This window comes from Aythya marila (assembly GCF_965140915.1).
Source record: "Aythya marila genome assembly, chromosome: W".
NCBI lineage: Eukaryota > Metazoa > Chordata > Aves > Anseriformes > Anatidae > Aythya > Aythya marila.
This window is the reverse complement of record NC_139081.1, coordinates 3,566,033-3,588,573: the sequence shown is the minus strand read 5'-3', so window position 1 is coordinate 3,588,573 and position 22,541 is coordinate 3,566,033. Positions and strand designations below refer to the sequence as shown.

The 22,541-nt window shown below is 48.0% G+C and overlaps 1 pseudogene across 1 annotated transcript in view; it reads left to right on the top strand.

The window, feature by feature from the left end:
* Positions 1–22,229, top strand: part of LOC309889467 (very low-density lipoprotein receptor-like) — a 39,761-nt pseudogene extending 17,532 nt beyond the window's left edge. Inside the window, exons 2-4 of the transcript in view lie at positions 4,971–6,071; positions 15,812–15,871; positions 22,124–22,229. The product of the transcript in view is annotated as a very low-density lipoprotein receptor-like (transcript). The remainder of the gene's footprint in view (positions 1–4,970; positions 6,072–15,811; positions 15,872–22,123) is intronic.
* The last annotated feature ends 312 nt before the right edge of the window (positions 22,230–22,541 follow it).

Below are 22,541 nucleotides of genomic sequence, written 5' to 3'. Positions count from 1 at the left end.
ATCGATGACATTATTGTGTGGGGTAACACAGCAGAGGAAGTTTTTGAGAAAGGGAAGAAAATAGTCCAAATCCTTCTGAAAGCCGGTTTTGCCATAAAACAAAATAAAGTCAGAGGACCTGCACGAGAGATCCAGTTTTTAGGAATAAAATGGCAAGATGGACGTCGTCAAATCCCAATGGATGTGATCAACAAAATAACAGCTATGTCTCCACCAACTAACAAAAAAGAAACACAGACTTTCCTAGGTGTTGTGGGGTTTTGGAGAATGCACATCCCAAATTACAGTCTGATTGTAAACCCGCTCTACCAAGTAACCCGTAAGAAGAATGAGTTTGAATGGGGCCCTGAACAACGACAAGCCTTTGAACAAATCAAGCAGGAAATAGTCCATGCAGTAGCCCTTGGGCCAGTTCGAACAGGACCAGATGTAAAGAATGTGCTCTACACTGCAGCCGGGGAGAACGGCCCCACCTGGAGCCTCTGGCAGAAAGAACCTGGGGAAACTCGAGGTCGGCCCCTGGGGTTTTGGAGTCGGGGATACAGAGGATCTGAGGCCCGCTATACTCCAACTGAAAAGGAGATATTGGCAGCATATGAAGGATTTTGATCTGCTTCGGAGGTGGTCGGTACTGAAGCGCAGCTCCTCCTAGCACCCCGATTGCCGGTACTAGGCTGGATGTTCAAGGGAAGGGTCTCTTCTACGCATCATGCAACTGATGCTACATGGAGCAAGTGGGTTGCACTGATTACTCAGCTGGCTCGAATAGGAAACCCCATTCGCCCAGGAATCTTGGAAGTGATTATGGACTGGCCAGAAGGCAAATACTTTGGGATATCATCAGACGAGGAGGTGGGTCGTGCTGAAGAAGCCCCACTGTACAACCAGTTACCAGAAAATGAAAAGAAATATGCCCTGTTCACTGATGGGTCCTGTCGTATTGTGGGGAAGCATCGGAGATGGAAGGCTGCTGTATGGAGTCCTACACGACGAGTTGCAGAAGCTGCTGAGGGAGAAGGTGAATCGAGTCAGTTTGCAGAAGTGAAAGCCATTCAGCTGGCTTTAGACATTGCTGAACGAGAGAAATGGCCAGTTCTCTATCTCTACACCGATTCATGGATGGTAGCAAATGCCCTGTGGGGATGGTTACAGCAATGGAAGCAAAACAACTGGCAGCGCAGGGGCAAACCCATCTGGGCTGCTGCATTGTGGCAAGACATTGCTGCTCGGGTAGAGAACCTGGCTGTGAAAGTACGTCACGTAGATGCTCATGTTCCCAAGAATCGGGCTACTGAAGAACATCAAAATAACCAGCAGGTGGATCAGGCTGCTAAGATTGAAGTAGCTCAGGTGGACCTGGATTGGCAGCATAAAGGTGAATTATTTATAGCCCGATGGGCCCATGACACCTCAGGCCATCAAGGTAGAGATGCAACATACAGATGGGCTCGTGATTGAGGGGTGGACCTGACCATGGACGCTATAGCACAGGTTATTCATGACTGTGAAATATGCACTGCAATCAAGCAAGCCAAACGGTCAAAGCCTCTTTGGTATGGAGGACGATGGCTGAAATATAAAAATGGAGAGGCCTGGCAGATTGATTACATCACACTCCCTCAAACTCGCAATGGCAAGCGCCACGTACTTACAATGGTGGAAGCAACCACCGGATGGCTGGAAACATATCCTGTGCCCCATGCCACCACCCGGAACACTATCCTGGGCCTTGAAAAGCAAGTCCTATGGCGACATGGTACCCCAGAAAGAATAGAGTCAGACAATGGAACTCATTTCCGAAACAACCTTTTAGACACTTGGGCCAAAGAACATGGTATTGAGTGGGTGTATCACATCCCCTATCATGCACCAGCCTCCGGGCAAGTTGAACGATACAATGGACTGTTAAAGACTACATTGAAAGCAATGGGCGCTGGGACATTCAAAAATCGGGATACGCATTTGACAAAGGCCACCTGGTTAGTCAATACTAGGGGATCTGCCAACCGAGCTGGACCTGCCCAATCAAACCTGTTACGTACTTGTAGTGGGTTTACGTGGCAAGGTTTTGGTAGCAGGGAGCCATAGGGGTGGTTTCTGTTAGAAAGATCTAGAAGCTGCCCCATGTTTGGGAAGGGCCCCATTGTTTTCCAGATCCGAGCCAATAAGCGATGTTGTTTTGCGCCTCTGTGAGAGCATATTTAAGACAGGGAAAAAACGCTGCGCCACACAGCAGCCGGGAGAGTCAAGGGAGTGGGAGAACAGCCTTGCACCAAGGTCAGTGTAGAAGGAGGGGGAGAGGTGCTCCAGGCGCCGGAGCAGAAGTCCCCTGCGGCCTGTGGTGAGGACCATGGTGAAGCAGGATGTCCCCCTGCAGTCCATGGAGTACCACGGTGGAGCAGGGTTCCACGCTGCAGCCCGTGGAGGAGACCACGGTGGAGCAGGTGGCCCTGCACCGACGGAGGCTGCCGCCTGTGGAAGACCCCTGCCGGAGCAGATTCCGGGCCGGACCTGTAGCCCGTGGAGAGGAGACCACGCAGGAGCAGGTGATCTGGCAGGAGCTGCTGCCCGTAGGGGAGCCAGGTTGGAGCAGTTTTCTCCTGAGGGATGGACCCCGTGGTACGGACCCATATCTGGAGCAGTTCTGGAAGAGCTGCTGCCTTTGGGAAGCCCACGCCGGATCAGTTCATCAAGGACTGCACCCCGTGGGTGGGACCCCACAGCACAGGGGACGAGAGTGATCGAGAAGGAGCGGCAGAGAAGAAGTGCTGTAGACTGACCATAACCCCCATTCCCCGTTCCCCTGCGCCGCTCGGGGGGAGGAGGTGGAAGAGGGTGGATGGGGGGGAAGGTGCTTTTGTTTTTTTTTTTTTCCTTTGTTTTCTCACTTCTCTCGCTTGTTAGTTGTAGGCAATAAATCTTACTATCTCCTTATGCCGAGTCTGTTTTGCCCGTTACAATAATTATTGCGTGATTTTCTCGTCCTTATCTCAATCCTTGAGCCCTTTTCACATATTTTCTCCCCATTCCTCTTTGAGGAGGGGGAGTGAGAGAGCGGCTGTGGTGGAGCTCGGCTGCCCACTCGAGCGGAACCACGACAGTACTGTAGATGGGGATAAAGTTCCTGTAGTGCATGTAAGAAATATGCTGGGTAAAACAGTCTGGGCTACTCCTGCCTCAGGAAAAGGCAAACCCATTTGTGGAATTGTTTTCGCTCAGGGACCTGGATACACTTGGTGGGTGATGCAAAAGAACGGAGAGGTCCGGTGTGTACCTCAAGGAGATTTAATACTGGGTGAGAATAGCCCATGAACTGAATTGTACCATGTTAATTACTATATAATACCGTATGTTATCACTACTATGACTACTATAGGTGACTAATTAGAATGTATGGAAAAGAGTGTAACCTGAGCATGACATAAATGGTATGGAATAATGTTGAGGGATTTCTTGAAACAGCAAAAATCCCATGGCTTGCTGTAGCTGAGCAAACCAAGCTACCAGGGCAACTATGAGAAGTTCCCATGACAGTGTTCCCACATCGCCCAATTGAGGAATTCAGGAAAATATTGTTACCAGTAGCTGGCCTCAAGGACAAGGTCTATGTGACTGCTAATCACAAGGGGGTTGTTTTCTTGCAGGTGGGGTTGTTTTCTTGTAGCTGTTTGTCTGAGTGCTTTTGACCAATAATCTTGTGTGAAACACTGTCCGCCCCTGTTAAGTTCTCTATAAAAGGTAGGCTATTCGGGCAATAAAATGGAGCATGATCTGACTCTACTCGTGTCTGTCGTGCTTTCGGCCGTGCTTCCTGCAACATATGGTGCCCGAACAGGCTGAGACCCGAACAGGCTGAGGCCGGGACATCGGAGCGGTGCCGGGACATCGGAGCGGCGCCGGGACAGAGATCCGAGGCACACGGCAAGCCGACCACCGCACAGAGAGAAGCATTGAAACACCCTACTAACCGACCTGGGCAACGGCCTCGGGGTGAGAAAAGGAATCGCGGAGAGACACGGAAAAAGGAATCGCGGTGAGACGCGGAATCGCGGAGAGACGCGGAAAAGGGAATCGCGGAGAGACGCGGAATCGCGGAGAGACGCGGAAAAGGGAATCGCGGAGAGACGCGGAATCGCGGAGAGACACGGAATCGCGGTGAGACGCGGAAAAGGGAATCGCAGAGAGACGCGGAATCGCGGAGAGACGCGGAATCGCGGAGAGACGCGGAATCGCGGGGGGACGCGGGAAATTTGAAGTAATCGCATGAAATTGAAGTAATCGCGGTGCGATACGGGCCATCCGAGATCGAGTTGCTACGGGAGACCAGAGGCGTCAGTGGACAATGGCGGCCGACCCTCACCGTGTGGCGAGTCGGCACAGAGCAGAGGGGCGGAGATCAGGACCCTGCAGCCTGTCTGACGTAACCATGGAGACAGCGGCAGCAGCGGCTGTGCTGCTTCTCTCTGGCATTCTTTTTATAAGAAGTTATCTCGCAATGCAAAAAAAGACTATTCGTCCCCAGATCGGTGTTATAACTATGTTTCTGGATAACATTCCGTGGGGTTGCCACATTCTACAGACTATTAATGACGATTTAGCTCTATTGCAGGGCAGGAGAGCAGAGACGCCAAATGACAACCGTCAGTCAGGCTCGTTCACAAACAGCTTCTAGGGTTGCAGCTGGCACGGCCTGCAGCCGTATAGCAGACGTTACACTCTCTTTCCTAACTAGTAATCATGTGTCTCACCCATTTGTGGTGAATGGTCAGTGGTAAAAAAGAAAAGGGGGAGAGTAAGGGGCGACAAAGACAGAAACGGTACCAGGTGGATGCCACTGACACTAACGGCATGGGTAATAGGAGCAGTATAAGTGACACAGGTGCAGGGCGGCGGTGGGTGCTGCCGCGCTGCGGGGCACTCTACCTGCTGCTCGCCCTCGCCGGCCTGTGCACTGCTGCCGACGGTGCTAGAGCAAAATGTGAAGACTGCTTAGATGGCAGTGATGAGAGTGCTTGTGTGAAGAAGACGTGTGCTGAATCTGACTTTGTGTGCAACAGTGGTCAGTGTGTGCCAAATAGATGGCAGTGTGATGGGGATCCGGACTGTGAAAATGGGTCTGATGAGAGTGCTGAGCTGTGTCATACGAGAACATGCCGGGTAAATGAAATCAGCTGTGGTCCTCAGTCAACCCAGTGTATCCCAGTGTCCTGGAAATGTGATGGTGAAAAGGACTGTGACAGTGGAGAAGATGAAGAGAATTGTGGCATTGTGACTTGTAGTGCAGCAGAATTCACATGCAGTAGTGGGCAATGTATTTCCAAAAGCTTTGTCTGCAATGTTCAAGATGACTGCAGTGATGGTAGCGATGAGCTGGAGTGTGCACCTTCTACCTGTGGTGTTCATGAGTTTCAGTGCAAGAGTTCTACCTGCATCCCTATCAGCTGGGTGTGTGTTGATGATGCTAACTGCTCCGACCACTCGGATGAATCTTTGGAGCAGTGTGGCCGCCAGCCTGCACCTCCAGTGAAGTATTCTACGAGTGAGGTGCAGTGCGGCTCAGGTGAATGTATCCACAAGAAGTGGTGATGTGATGGAGATCCTGATTGCAAGGATGGAAGTGATGAAATTAACTGCCCTTCTCGGACCTGCAGGCCAGACCAGTTCAGATGTGAAGATGGGAACAGTGTCCATGGGAGTAGGCAGTGCAGTGGTGTGAGAGACTGTCTGGATGGCACTGATGAAGCAAACTGTAACAATGTTATTCAGTGTTCTGGACCTGGCAAATTCAAGTGCAGAAGTGGAGAATGCATAGATATCAATAAAGTGTGTAACCAGCAGAGAGACTGCAAGGACTGGGGTGATGAGCCCTTGGAGGAATGCATCATAAATGAATGTGACTGTCCAGCTGGGTTTGAGTTTATAGACAAGAGAAACTGTGGAGACATTGATGAATGTCAAAACCTTGGTATCTGTAGTCAAATGTGTATCAACCTGAAAGGTGGCTACAAAAGTGAACGTAGCCGTGGCTATCAGATGATTCCTGCTACAGGAACCTGGAAAAGGCCATACTGGTACAAAGACACAAATAACACCTGTGATTGCAATGGCGCTGCTAAGCAGGGTTTAGGGGTTTATAGCATGGAGACAAGGGGTAACAACTACAGTGTTTGGAACAATTGTACAGCTTTGGCCTTACCTCCTGATGTGCTTCTGATTTGTGGGGATGGGGCCTGGCAAGGTATCCCTGCAAATGCTATCAGATGTCCATGTTACATAGATAAACTCATTGTATTTGCTCCTAGCTTGTTACAGTTGCGTGAGATCACCAGACATAAATGGACATTGCTTGCATTGGATTGCAATGATAATGTTGAATTGTGTGGGGTTGCAGCTAGAGCGGCATTAGCAATTTCAGTGCCTGGAGTGGCATCTGCGGCCGCATGTAACAACTTAGAAAAATTGGTATGCTGGGCCGAGAGGCAAGCCTATACCACGACAGAGATACTTGAGGAGATGTTACCAGATCAAAATAGTCTGCGACATCTGCTTTTACAGGATCAAGCTGCTATTGACATCTTGCTTTTGGCTCAAAGGAATGGGTGTGAGGACTTTAAGGGAATGTACTGTTTAAACCTTTCTGATCATAATGAGTCAATTCACAAATCCATTACTTTCCTGAAAGAGCACATGAGAAAGATTCAATATGGTATCAATCCTTTCAATCAATGGTTCACTGACTTGTTTGAAACAAAGTGTAGATGGTTGCTGGGTTTAATCACAAGGGGATTAAGGATTTGGTTTATGGTGGTGGTAATCATCCTTGTGTGTTGTAAGTATAGCTAAAGAGTTACTTGTAAAACTGCTGTGTCAGGCTTGGTTTGCTCAAAAGAAGAAGGGGGAATTGTTGAGGGATTTCTTGAAACAGCAAAAATCCCATGGCTTGCTGTAGCTGAGCAAACCAAGCTACCAGGGCAACTATGAGAAGTTCCCATGACAGTGTTCCCACATTGCCCAATTGAGGAATTCAGAAAAGTATTGTTACCAGTAGCTGGCCTCAAGGACAAGGTCTATGTGACTGCTAATCACAAGGGGGTTGTTTTCTTGCAGGTGGGGTTGTTTTCTTGTAGCTGTTTGTCTGAGTGCTTTTGACCAATAATCTTGTGTGAAACACTGTCCACCCCTGTTAAGTTCTCTATAAAAGGTAGGCTATTCGGGCAATAAAATGGAGCATGATCTGACTCTACTGGTGTCTGTCGTGCTTTCGGCCGTGCTTCCTGCAACAGAATAAGGGGTGGATAGATGTCCTGGTTTCAGTTAGAACAGAATTAATTTTCTTCCTGGTAGCTGGTGGAATGCTGTGTTTTGGCTTAGGATGAGAAGAGTGCTGATAACACCCTGATGTTTTAATTGTTGCAGAGCAGTGCTTATACCAAGCCAAGGACACCTCAGCCTTTGGCTCTGTCCTGCCAACAGGCAGGCTGGGGGTGCAGTAAGAGCTGGGAGGGGACAGACCCAGGACAGTTGACCCAAACTAGCCAAAGGGGTATTCCATACCATCTGACGTCATGCTAAACAATATATAGGGGTGGCTAGCCAGGGGGAGGGGGCCGGACTGCTCGGGGTTAGGCTGGGCATTGGTCAGCGGGTGGTGAGCAATTGCATTGTGCATCACTTGTTTGTACATATTATTATTACTTTCCTATTATCACCATTGTATTATTATTATTATTATTATTATTATTATTATTATTATTATTGTTATTATTATTTTGTTATTATTATTTTCCTGTCTTATTAAACTGTCTTTATCTCAACTCACGGGCTTCACTTTCCATTTCTCTCCCCCGTCCCAGAGAGGGAGGGGGGAGGGTGAGCGAACGGCTGCGTGGTGTTTAGCTGCCGGCCGGGTTAAACCACGACAGTGGGGAAACAGGGGAGGGTCCTGTCATCAAAAAGTATATAAACTGTATTTTGGAACTAGTAGGCGCTCTCTCCTGCTTGTGGGGCGCCCACCATTGGAATCGCGAATAAATTACTACTTCACTGAGATCCTCGCCTGAGCCTAAGTTATTGGCTACAGAGTGTTTCTCACATCCACAGACAAAACAATTTGTTACATTTAATGTCTTCACAATATTCTCTGCAAGATTTATAAACAAGTTTTTAGCAATGGTTGGAATCCCATATTTAGCTCCTGTTTCAATTTCATGGTAATATTGCACCCAACTCATTATTCCACAGGGTGTATAATAATCGTGTCTAGCAGCATAACATACATCAAATTCTATTGATAAAGGCTTACTAAGATTTATGGTGATGCGACTTTTCCCAGTTAACCTTCCTCCTTACCTCTATCTATCATTGATAGGGGACCTCTTTGAGCTCATAACAGGCTATCTTATTGCTTCCATTACATCGAGCATACTCTGTTTGGTTTCCATAGCATGAGTTTAACAGGCATAGTTACTAGTGTTTGTTCCTGAATTCTTCCTTTCCGAGTGTTAACAATATATTCACTACAATTCTGAGAATGTCCCTGGACCAATAGAATTATGCATGTAATTAGAAGAGGTCCGGTAAAGGCCATGTTACCCGGCGGTTATTACCCTAAGGGGTTGAAGCCCTTGGTAAACTTTCTTCAGCCACAGTACTGGTCCCTTCTCTAGTCTTGCCCTCTCCCTGATGCTTCTTAGGAAATGGTCCAGGCTTACACACCCGAAGGCTTTCCTACTTGCATTCAGCTTTTCCACGAGTTAGCAGGGGCTCGATTCAAAGGAGATAACCAATCCTCTAAGTAAATTTTCCCAACTATTATTTTAAATTTTAAGGACCAGGGTAATTCAAGATGTTGTGGGTATGTCTATTGTGGAGGAATGGTTAAGTGAAATAAGACACGTGGATGTTGGGCAGTTAGGAGGCAATGGGCTAGTGAAGTACCGTACTCAACTCACATGAGTCTGGCACGTACGCAGCTGGCTGAGAGCCAATCAGGCTCAAGGACATGATGCCCTTGAGCGATTGGGAAAGTCCCTAAGGCGGGACGGTGGCTAAAAGAAGGAGGAACTACCTGAAAAGAGCGGGAAGTGTTAGCCAATCCTGAGCTTAGTTTTTGCAATATGTATGAGTTGATTATGTTCGAACTAGATAAAAGGTGACTGAGCTATCCATTAAAGATGAAGTTCATTGTTCACTCATATTGAGTGTCTGTGTCTTCCTTCCGTCGACAACAAATTGGCGCCCGAACAGGGACCAGTCTGAAGGGGATTTGGACACTGCTGGCAGTGATCCTGGGCCACAGTTGGACGGAATAAGGGAGGAACCGGTCCTGCAACGCAGCCCAGGAGGTGGAAGGGACAAGAATCCCCGCACCCGCGTCGGGAAGGTGAAAGGGACGTGGAGTCCCCGCACCCGGGAGAGGATCCCGCCGGTCACGCGTCGCCGAGGTCTGAAAGGTGAAAGGGACAGGAGTCCCCGCACCCGCAGCTCGGAAGGTGGAAGGGAGTCCCCGCACTCGGGATGAGCCTATAAAGGGTCCCTCCGGAAAAGCGCCGCCGAGGTCTTTGCAAAGGCTGCAACTGTATATATAAAGGTATGAAAGACAAGCGGCGTATAATTTGCTCAGATGCTTTTTAGAAAAGCGGAGCATTTTAGATATAGATTGTAAAAAAGAATTACCAGGGTTGTTAGCATGTGCAGTAGCGCAGGGTTGTTTTACAAATCCTGATACAGTTTTTGAACAAACAGAGTGGCGTAAATTTGGAGATAAATTGTTTGATGTTATTAATGATATTAAGTCTGCTAAAAAAGTATTGAAGCCTTGGAGAACAGTCACTAGCGCTTTAGCTACACATCAGGCTGAGCAGAGAGTCGCTGGTGCCGCTACAGAGCGACTGGGATTGCCGGGAAGTGCTGGAGCTGGGCATTGCCCACTGCCGCCTTCAGTGAGGACGGTAACGCTGCCTCAGGGGGCTACGGGGCAATGGGAGCCTCCCCCCCCTCAGTCACCGCCACGAGCAGCGCTGCGCTTGGAGCTCACCGTGTGGCGAGTCGGCACAGAGCAGAGGGACGGACATCAGGACCCTGCAGCCTGTCTGACGTAACCATGGAAGCAGCGGCGGCTGTGCTGCTTCTCTCTGGCATGTTTTTGATCTGTGGAGACCGTGCATGGCAAGGAGTACCAGCCAATGTTTTTGGAGGACCGTGTTACCTAGGGCGACTCACACTTTTCGCTCCAGATTTACTCTCGTGGCAGAACTCGACAAGGAGCAGAAGAATTAAACGAGAACTAAAAACTTTGGGTTCTGACTGTAATGATGATGTAGAATTGTGGGGTCCAGCAGAAAGATTCTTTGCTTCTTTGGTGCCTGGTGTGGGAACTGCACACGCTTTGACTAACATTAATAAGCTTGCTTGTTGGGCTGTTAAACAATCAAATGTAACAACACAAGTTCTTTCTGAAATGTCACAAGATATGGAGAGTCTAAGACATGCTGTATTGCAAAATAGGGCCGCTATTGATTTCTTGTTGCTGGCTCAGGGACATGGGTGTGAAGATGTAGAAGGAATGTGTTGCTTTTCTCTTTCCGACCATGGTTAGTCAATTCACGACCAGTTGAAATGGTTAAGGGATCATACGCAAAAAATTGTAGTACAAGATAGTTGGTTTGAAGGTTGGCTTAAATCTGTTTTTGGGAACATGGGTGGATGGGTTTTGTTAGTTAAAGAGGGACTTCGCTTTCTACTTATAATTATATTGATTATAGTTGCTGCACGTATAATCTTTTAACTGCCTAACTAAGAAACTAGAGCAACTCACAGAGAAGGTATTTGTAGCGCAAAATAAAAACGGGGGAATTGTGGAGGAATGGTTAAGTGAAATAAGACACGTGGATGTTGGGCAGTTAGGAGGCAATGGGCTAGTGAAGTACCATACTCAACTCACATGAGTCTGGCACGTACGCAGCTGGCTGAGAGCCAATCAGGCTCAAGGACACGATGCCCTTGAGCGATTGGGAAAGTCCCTAAGGCGGGACGGTGGCTAAAAGAAGGAGGAACTACCTGAAAAGAGCGGGAAGTGTTAGCCAATCCTGAGCTTAGTTTTTGCAATATGTATGAGTTGATTATGTTCGAACTAGATAAAAGGCGACTGAGCTATCCATTAAAGATGAAGTTCACTGTTCACTCATATTGAGCATCTGTGTCTTCCTTCCGTCGACAACAGTCTATCGGAGGTGACACACCCCCCAAGGGGTTTTGGGGTCCCCAAATCCTTCTATTAGAGCCTTTATATGAGTTTCCAGCAATCGCTAATATTCTAATTAATACAAGTTTTAATACACATACAATTAGCATCCAAAGGGTAGCTATGCCCCGATACACTTCAAATTCTTTTAAGCTTAACTTTCAGATCTCCAGGAGTAGACTCAACCTTCCAGGTTCCTGTTACAGGTCACTTTACTCGCGATGCATGCATCCACCCCTTTTCCGCAGTTCTTATAGCTGTTTCTTTGGTAGTTCAGTAAAGTCCACCTGCATTCTCTCAAATAGTTGATATGCAATCCTTCTTCCTCCAGTAGGTGCTTGCCTAATCACCTTCTTATTTACCTTTTGACATGTTAAGCATCCTTGGACGGTTTGTTTGGCTATCTCATATATTCCTACACACATAAAATTTTAGAAATTGATCACTCAATGCTTTTGTTCCCCAATGGGTTTGTGTTGCAAGAAGAACGGCCGAAAGCACAACAGACACCAGTATGGTCAGATCATGCTCCATTTTATTGCCCGAATAGCCTAGCTTTTATAGTGAACTTAACAGGGGCGGATAGTGTCTCACACAAGATTATTGGTCAAAAGCACTCAGACAAACAACTGCAAGAAAACAACCCCACCTGCAAGAAAACAACCCCCTTGTGATTAGCAGTCACATAGACCTTGTCCTTGAAGCCAGCTGCTGGTAACAATATTTTCCTGAATTCCTCAATTGGGCGATGTGGGAACACTGTCATGGGAACTTCTCATAGTCATCCTGGTAGCTTGGTTTGCTCAGCTGCAGCAAGCCATGGGATTTTTGCTGTTTCAAAAAATCCCTCAACAATTCCCAACCCCCCCCCTTTTTTTTTTGAGCAAACCAAGCCTGATGTAACAGTTTTGCAAGTAACCCTTTAACCACATTTATTACAATAAAATACACAATGATGATTAACATCACAACAGAATCCTTAATACCTCTTTGAATAATCCCAGTAACCATCTATGCATTGTCCCAAACAAATCAGTGAGCCATTGATTGAGAGGACTGAGGGCTGCCCTGGCACCCGTCCTCTTCTGGGAAGGTGGAGCGAATGAATCAGACATTAAAGAAGCAATTAACTAAATTAGTGTTAGAAACCCAACTTCCTTGGGTAAAATGCTTACTCCTACAGGTTCAAACAGCACCAAGAAAGGATATAGGAATATTACCATATGAGATGCTGTTCGGATTGCCCTATCTGGGCAGAAGGGATGAGATACCACAATTCAAAACAAGAGAGTTTTCTTACGAACTGTATGCTGGGGTTGTCCTCTTCTTTGTCATCTCTCAGGACCTGTGGGTTGTTGGCTCAAACCCCACCTTTGGAATTCCCCATTCACCACCATCACCCTGGAAACCGGGTCCTGATTCGGACCTGGAAAGAGTTAACTCCGGCCTGAATGGGAAGGACAATTACTGACCACTGAAACAGCCGTAAGAACTGCGGAAAAAGGTTGGACTCACTATACTCGAGTGAAGGCATCCGCCGACGCTAGTACCTGGGAAGCTGTTCCTACAGAAGACTTGTTGGAAGTTGAAATCAAAGAGAAAAATCTCATAGTGGACTCTGAGTGGGATAAAAGCTTACAACTGTAAACTAACCTTATATTTTCACAGGTAACTAATGTGTGTGGCTTGTGATTGAGAGAAAGGACAGACCTATAGCGAATTGCAGTGCTCCCAAGGGGGGGGGGTTGTTATAGTAGTAGTGCACATCTTATTCTTTGTATTGATAATAATTTGGAAACCTAAGATTTAAAGATAATGACAGGGAAAAATTTATTACTAATTTTGATTTAGTGATTGTAGGCCTCAGAGAAGGCCTCGGTCAATTGGCAACTTGGAAAAGGCATGACCAGATAATAGCAAAAACGGGATACCCCATCAAAATATGGGTGACTGTGATAGGGGGTTATGTACCACAAGCTGTCATGTTTGATGATTGTGAGGTGTTAGCTTGGGGAGATTTAAATTCCCCATGGCAACTGAGCAGAGAGAACAAATAACTAGGAGAGACCGAACAGCTAGATTGAGAATGGCTGTATGGAAACAATCCTTCATTGCCATCAGAGAAAGGGAGAAACTCAAGGAGAAAACAGGAGAGAAAACAGGAGGCCCTCTGAAATGTGGCAGTTCAAACATCTGAGATTGAAACAGGGTATGGGGATGTGAATGCCTGGATAGACTGGGTCAAATACTCTTTCCAGAGTCTCAACCATAGCAATTGCTGTGCTTGTGCCTCGGGAAGACCGATTGCTCAGATAGTGCCCTTCCCATAGGGGTGGACCAAGGATTCCCAGGGGATGTGATGTATGATTGCATTGTACCAAGAGAAGACTGCCTGGGGAAATGAGGCCTGTAAGTCTCTCTCTTTGCTGTTCCTTGCATGATAGCAATATTGCGGTTCCCCCTGCATTCTCTACAGTTATAGGTAACCATACATCTTGCCTCTCACGGCAGGGTGTGAGTGCTACCCAGAATCTGGGAAAATTTGCCTTGTGCTACCAAGGACTTGATGGGAAACTGCTCAAGACTTGAGATCCCCAGGGCAGATCTCTGCTGGTACTGTGGAGGGAAGATCTTACGGTCCACCCTACCATCTAATTGGGGAGGCACTTGTGCACTTGTTCAATTAGCTATACACTTCACCCTTGCATTTGGAAGGAAAACATCACTAATACCCATGTTATAAATGAGGTCTGAATTCAATCTGAATTTTGTAATATTTATAAAACAAATATTTCTAAAAGGTATAAAAGCTATAAAAGGTATAAAAGGCAAGTAAACAGCGCTGGGTGTGCAGGGAGTCTATGCTCCACCAACATGCCCACACGAACATCAAACATTCTAAATACATGTATACAGAACATTGCTTTACATACTAACCCGAGTATGCCTATACATATGTACAAATGATTGAGAGGATTGATATATTGAATCTTTCTCATGTGCTCTTTCAGGAAAGTAATGGATTTGTGAATTGACTCATTATGATCAGAAAGGTTTAAACAGCACATTCCCTCAAAATCCTCACACCCATGCCCTTGAACCAAAACCAAGAAGTCAATAGCAGCTAGATCCTGTAAGAGCGCATGGCGCAGACTATTTTGATCTGGTAACATCTCCTCAAGTATCTCTGTCGTGGCATGGGCTTGCTTCTCGGCCCAGCATACCAATTTTTCTAAGTTGTTAAGTGAGGCCACAGCTGCTGCTCCTGGAACGAAAATTGCCAATGCTGCTCTAGCTGCAACACCAAGCAATTCAACATTATCATTGCAATGCAGTGCGAGCAATGCCCATTTATGTCTGGTGATCTCCCACAACTGTGAAAAGCTAGGAGCAAACATAGTAAGTTTACCTAAGTAACATGGACCTCCGATAGCATTCGCAGGGATACCTTGCCAGGCCCTATCCCCACAAATCAGAAAAGCATCAGGAGGTAAGGCTATAGCTGTACGATTGTTCCAAATGCTATAGTTGTTACCCCTTGTCTCCGTACCATAAGCCCCTAAACCCTGCCTAGCAGTGTCATTGTAACCACAGGTGTTACTTGTATTTCTGTACCCGCATGGCCCTTTCCAAGTTCCTGTAGCAGGATCTCGGTAATTCATTCTTATTTGTGGTAACACATTTGGTGCTGCTATATTTATTGTTTGAAAATGAATACTCGCAGGAGGGTCTTCTCGGTCCCTAGTCAAAGATAAGTGATTCAAGACACCCAATGCCTCGGACAATCACTCATCGATGTTCTTGATCTCTTTTAATCTCACTAATTGTTCCTTTAAAACCTGATGTGATCGTTCAACCATCACTTGGCCCGTGGGAGAAAATGGAACACTCGTTTTAGGCTGAATCTGTAGGAAAATCCATTCCAGAGCTCGAAAATGCTGCCCTATCATTCCACCCTTGCCATCACCTGTGTCACTTATACTATTCCTATTACCCATGCTGTTAGTGTCAGTGGCATCCTCCTGTTTCTGTCTTTGTCACCCCTTACTCTCCCCCTTTCTTTTTGCCACTGACCAATCACTGCAAATGGATGAGACACACGATTGCTAATTAGGAAGGAGAGTGCAATGTCTGCTATAGGTCTGCAAGCAGTGCCGGTTGCAACCTTAGAAGCTGTTTGTGAAAGAGCCTGCCGGTGGTCATTTGGCAGTGTAATCTGCGGCTCTGCACTCCTGCACTGCAATAAAGGTAGTAATATAGCTAAGTCATCATTAGTAATCCGTACAATGTGGCAACCCCACTGAATATTATGCAGGAACATTTGTACATTTATCAAATTATGTAACACCATAGTTATAACACCCATCTGGGGACGAATAGTCTTTTTTGCATTGCAAGATATGCCTCTCATAGTGAGAATGCTAGAGAGAAGCAGCACAGCCGCCGCTGCCTCCATGGTTACGTCAGACAGGCTGCAGGGTCCTGATGTCCGCCCCTCTGCTATGTGCCATCTCGCCACATGGTGGCGGTCGTCTGCCGTTGTCCACTGACGCCTCTGGTCTCCCGTAGCAACTCGATCCCGGATGTCCCGCGTCGCACCGTGATGACGTCAATTTCCTGCGTCCTACCGTGAGTCCTTTGTCCGGGTCGGTGCTTGGAGTTTCTCAATGTCTCTCAGGTGTTCCGGCTTCTGTCAGGGCTCTCCGTGTCTCTCAGAGCCATCCGTGGCTCTGAAGCGTCTCTCAGGGCTCTCTCCGTGCGGCTGTAGTGTCTCCGTGTGCCTCGGATCTCTCGGCGCCTCTCGGGTCGTTTCTCTCAGCGTCTCCCCGTCTGGCAGCCTGTTCGGGTCTCAGCCTGTTCAGGCGCCATATGTTGCAGGAAGCACAGCCAAACGCACAACAGACACTAGTATGGTCAGATCATGCTCCATTTTATTGCCCGAAAAGCCTAGCTTTTATAGTGAACTTAACAGGGGCGGATAGTGTCTCACACAAGATTATTGGTCAAAAGCACTCAGACAAACAGCTACAAGAAAACAACCCCACCTGCAAGAAAACAACCCCCTTGTGATTAGCAGTCACGTAGACCTTGTCCTTGAAGCCAGCTGCTGGTAACAATATTTTTCTAAATTCCTCAATTGGGCGATGTGGGAACACTGTCATGGGAACTTCTCATAGTTGCCCTGGTAGCTTGGTTTGCTCAGCTGCAGCAAGCCATGGGATTTTTGCTGTTTCAAAAAATCCCTCAGCAGGTTTGTAGGTGTAATCGGCTCTCACATATTAACCTTGTCAATCAGTAGGTTTCAGAGTTCCCACTGATGAAGGGGAAACTGAGGCAGTGGCAGGGCGTCACCCAGGGCCATGAGATGACACGGTGGTGATGGGGGACAGATTGGGAAGCTCTGGGAGCTGCCCCAGCACACAGCCCCAGGGCTCCAGCTGGGAGCCCTCCGTGCCAGCGGGACCCCATGGAGGCCAGGAGGAGCCCTGAGCATGGCAAAACCTCTCCCAGCCCTGCTCCTGGAGGGGGACTGTCCTGGTTTCAGTTAGGCTTATTCACAGGTAGCCTTGCGTTGTTTGACACATCCCTGAACTAGGGATAATGAGGAAATAAGCGGTAGAAACAGGAACTTGAGCCAAGTCCAGATAAACAACTTAGCTGCAATGTTGAAGATAAGTTTTGCGCAATGGCCAGTTGCTGGCTAGCTTGAGGCACATTCCTAAGGCTCTCTGACCAATTGTATGACAGATACGAGTGCATGAACAGTGTATGGGGCTACCGGAAAAGTATATAGTGTGGAAGAAAATTGCAATAAAGGTCTCCTGTTCAGTAGCCATCAGGAGTCTGTGTTGCTAATCCCTTCAAATGGTGACCCCGACGTGATCGGAAGAGAGCATTGCTGAGAGAAGCGTCCAGAGGGACCCCAGCCGAACGACTCAAGCTCGTGGCGAGACCGCGGCTTTAATCTTGGGACATCACCTCAAGAAGCAGGTGAGCGACTGGGGCACTAACTATGGGAGCTAATCTATCGGCTGAGGAGGAGGTGATAGTTAAGTTATTGATTCAACTCCTGATAAAAAGAGGAGTGAATTATGACCCGTATAAAGTGAAATTACTGCTAAAGTTCTTACAGAAGAATGGGGCCCCGTCGACAGTTTTGGTGGTGTTTGATGTAAAAACTTGGGAAAACGCAGGGACAACTACATGGGACGCTGCCTTGAGGGGAGATACAACAGCTGCTGAGGTGATTGTAGTGGGTTTACGTGGCAAGGTTTTGGTAGCAGGGAGCCATAGGGGTGGTTTCTGTGAGAAAGATCTAGAAGCTGCCCCATGTTTGGGAAGGGCCCCATTGTTTTCCAGATCTGAGCCAATAAGCGATGTTGTTTGCGCCTCTGTGAGAGCATATTTAAGACAGGGAAAAAAATGCTGCGCCAGACAGCAGCCGGGAGTGAGAGAACAGCCTTGCAGGTGCCAAGGTCAGTGTAGAGGGAGGGGGAGAGGTGCTCCAGGCGCCGGAGCAGAAGTCCCCTGCGGCCTGTGGTGAGGACCATGGTGAAGCAGGATGTCCCCCTGCAGCCCATGGAGTACCACGGTGGAGCAGGGTTCCACGCTGCAGCCCGTGGAGGAGACCACGGTGGAGCAGGTGGCCCTGCACCGACGGAGGCTGCCGCCTGTGGAAGACCCCTGCCGGTGCAGATTCCGGGCCGGACCTGTAGCCTGTGGAGAGGGGCCCACGCAGGAGCAGGTGACCCGGCAGGAGCTGCTGCCCGTAGGGGAGCCAGGTTGGAGCAGTTTTCTCCTGAGGGATGGACCCCGTGGTACAGACCCATATCTGGAGCAGTTCTGAAAGAGCTGCTGCCTGTGGGAAGCCCACGCCGGATCAGTTCATCAAGGACTGCATCCCGTGGGTGGGACCCCACAGCACAGGGGACAAGAGTGACCGAGAAGGAGCGGCAGAGAAGAAGTGCTGTAGACTGACCATAACCCCCATTCCCCCGTTCCCCTGTGCCGCTCGGGGGTAGGAGGTGGAAGAGGGTGGATGGGGGGGAAAGTGCTTTTGTTTTTTTTTTCCTTTGTTTTCTCACTTCTCTCGCTTGTTAGTAAAAGGCAATAAATCTTACTATCTCCTTATGCCGAGTCTGTTTTGCCCGTTACAATAATTATTGCGTGATTTTCTTGTCCTTATCTCAACCCTTGAGCCCTTTTCACATATTTTCTCCCCATTCTTCTTTGAGGAGGGGGAGTGAGAGAGCGGCTGTGGTGGAGCTCGGCTGCCCACTCGAGTGGAACCACGACAGTGATGATGACCTGGCACTTAGTAACTGAAACATTGAGGTCATGGCAAGTGGAAAAGCTGGTACAGACAGCGGCCACTCAGGCTACACAGGCAGGTGAAATAAAAAGCGGTGACTGCGTACCACCAGAGAAAGCAAACCTGGATAGACTTGGGAACAGAGGCAGACACGATACCCCCAACCCATGGCGGCCACTCCGCGCTCGATGCCATTGCGATCATCAGCGTCGCCGTCACTGCCGCCCACAAGGCCAGCGGCGCTGCCTGTGGGAGATCCCTTTGACCCCTGAGACCGTTGGGAACATCTTCAGAGAGAAGCAATAAAGAATGGGGAGCCACAGGGCTTGTTTTTCCAGTGCAAATGGATCACGGGCCAAATGACTGGAACCCCTTCCAGTGGGACCTTATTAAAGAACTGCGGTGTTGAGGGATTTTTTGAAACAGCAAAAATCCCATGGCTTGCTGCAGCTGAGCAAGCCAAGCTACCAGGGCAACTATGAGAAGTTCCCATGACAGTGTTTCCACATCGCCCAATTGAGGAATTTAGAAAAATATTGTTACCAGCAGCTGTAATAAAGAAATATAATAAAGAAAACCTAATAAAGAAAGGACATGAGAGAATAGTTGAATTAACGGGAGAAGAGCCCAATCTCATTGTATTTCCCGTAGTAAAAGACTATTTCAACTGGTGTTTGCAGAATAGTTTAGAGCTCCAAATAGCGTTGGCGGAATTCAACGGACATGTTGATACCCACCATTCGCCTCATAAAATGTTCTCCTTTTATAATGATAGAAAGATTGAAGAGCGACCATTGTGCCAACGGCAACCAGTGAATGGGTGGACGGTCTTTACAGATGGGTCTGGAAAAACAGGCAAAGCTGTAGTAACCTGGGAAGAAGGTGGAAAGTGGCAACACCAAATTGAGCAGATCCAAGATTCCCCACAGATAGCTAAATTACACGCTATTATAATGGCTTTTAAGTGCTGGCCAACAGTACCTTTGAATATTGTATTGGACTCGCAATATGCTGTAGGTGTCGCTCAGCACATTGAGAGGGCACATTTGAGACATATCCCAAAGGAAAACTTGTTTCTAAAATTTAAGGAGCTGTTATTTTTGGTAGAGCAGCGAGTGCACCCATATTGTATTATTCACATGCGGAGCCACACCATGTTACCCGGTATTTTTGCAGAGGGTAATGCACGCACTGACCAGCTAGCTAATGTGACCATAACTGCCCCGGTGCCTAAGGTGCTGGAGCAAGCACGGTTATCCCATGCCTTTTTCCATCAATCCGCCAAAGTCAATTCGCTATAACGATTACTGACAACAAATTGATTGTCCAAAGATGACCTGACTGTCAACAATTTGTTTCAACCATATCTTTAACAGTAAACTCTAGAGGTCTACGGTCCCTACAGTTATGGCAGGCTGAAGTAACTCATATTCCATAATTTGGTCGCTTGAAATATGTTCACGTATCAGTAGATACTTTCTCTCATTCTATTTGGGCAACAGCTGCAGCGGGAGAAACTAGTCGCCATGTCCAGGCTCACTTCTGTGTTGCTTTCGCAGAGCTAGGCATCCCAAAGGAAATAAAACCCAACAATGGCCCTGCCTATACTAGTCAAACCTTTTTTCAAAGTTGGGGTATCCAACATATCACAGGAATTCCTCATTCCCCCACGGGCCAAGCCATTGTAGAGTGCACACATCGCACCTTGAAAGCACTGCTAAATAAACAAAAAGGGGGAGACACCCAGGAAACACCACAGAACAGGTTGGGAAAGGCACTTTACGTAATGAATCACCTATCATTACCCTTTCCTCACAAAGAGGTGCCACCCATAGTAAAACATTACAGAAGTATGAATTCTGCCCTGTCACAGGTGCCACAATCAGAGCAGGCCTTAGTAATGGTAAAAAAATATATATAAATACAGGTCTTTGGGAGGGACTCCATCCACTAATAACTTGGGGTTGAGGGTATGCTTGTGTCTCCACAGGTCATGGACCAAGATAGGTACCAGCAAGGGGAGTAAGGCTGTGGTTGGCCTCCTCCTCACAATTGCCGCTGTCATCAGTTATTTCCAGCCCTGGGTCTCCATCCAATCACGCCGCAACATCTGGGTCACACTCGCCAACATGACAGGACAAGAAGCGATGTGCCTGTCCCTGGTTAGTGCTAAGAACCTGTTTACGACATGTCTGGTGGGGGATCCCAGCAGATAACAAAGATTGGACTGAAATAAGCAGCCAGATGAGCAGCGGACAATTGGCAATAAAGAATGGAAGCTCCGTGGTAGACAGCTGGGATGGATGGACTGTCCAATTACCACAAGCACCCCTAGAGCCTCAGGAATTAGATATCCTGGGAAGTGTAACAGCAACAGCATGTATAAGGTTCAATTACATGGGCAAAAACCAAACCATGAAACAAATCGTCAACGCCACACTCGCTCCTTATCATAATGTATCTCCTTGGGTTGAGATGGGATGGGTAGGGTGGGACGAGTTGGGTTGGGGTGGGATGGGGTGGGATGGACACGACCGCCCTCGTCCACAAGGCCACCAAATATCCTGCCTCCATTGCCTCTTGCAGGAGCATCCCATGCTGCAATTACAGCCCCACAGCGATGCTTTGTGCACCTTCACATCACCCCCAGCCATCGTACCCATACATGAGCCCTAGGTATGGATGGGTTTGGTGAGGGACTGCTCCAAGCAAGGGCAGAGTGCCCTGGGGTAAAGCTGTTATTTTTTCCTAACACCAGCCAGCCACTAGGTCTCTTTTCATTAGGGTGTGATGCAAAATTGCTTAGAGGATTGTTCTGGGGGTGATGGTGCTGCCTGCACGTGGCTTAGCATCTCCCAGATTTTGGGGCCACATTAGTGTTGTCTGTGCTGCTCTTGTGTTTTCTGTCATTGTCACTTGCACTTCTTGGGACACAGTCACTGGTCCTGCTGCCCTTTACACAGTAATCAGCCCGGTCCTTCACCTGCTGCAGGTCTGGCAGCACCTTTTAATCCCCGTGTGTTCCCTTTTGGGATCTCTCCATTGCAGAGGCGGCTCTTACCCTGGAACAGCCCTCGGGAAGAAGCAAAGGGAGAGGGGAGGCTGTTTATCTAGCTTAGTCATCCCTGTGCTATTACATCAACTCTCCATGGTCCAAAATTAGGAGTTAGGCTCGTAGAAAACGTGTGATGGGCTTTATATTTCTGAGAGCAGAAACTGAAAACAAACAGGACAAACGAACAGCGGGTGCTGAGTTCCCCACAGTTGTCCCCATGCCCGAGCCCTGGTGAGATGTTTCTTGGGTCTTCTCTGCTGAGAAAGAGGCAGATTTTCTTGTACTTGCATGGCTCTGGAAATGAAAGTTTGAAGGAAATAACAGAGCTTCAGTCCCTCTGCCCAGCTTTGGCTTTGACCTCACCACCCAAAGACACCTCCAGAGGAGATGGTGGTGGCTTCACGCATGCCATTTGCCCCTTATCAGTGCCAGCAGCCAGCAGTGGGGCTTCTGCTCCTTCCTCACTGGAGTTTCATCCTCCCTGTGGCTGACAGCACCATGTATGTTCCCCCAGGTGGGACATGAGCCACTTCAAGAGGATGGGAGGAGTCCAGCGAGGCAGCTACACCATCCACCCCGAGTTTTTCTTGGAGGCTTACTTTGCCCAGGAGTGCTGGTGAAGAGCAAAGGCGGGCTTTCATTAAAACCGCTTTGGGCAAACCGCTCCCGTCAGCTCCTTTCCTATTGCCTTGGGACAGTCACTGGAGAGGGAAGACGGGATGAAATCCAAGTCTGTGCACTCTGTGCTGCTGCCTTGGAGTGCACGGGAACAAATCTCGGGGACCGGTGCCCAAACCAAAGCATGCGGGGATGTCCTGGTTTCAGTTAGAACAGAATTAATTTTCTTCCTGGTAGCTGGTGGAATGCTGTGTTTTGGCTTAGGATGAGAAGAGTGCTGATAACACCCCGATGTTTTAATTGTTGCAGAGCAG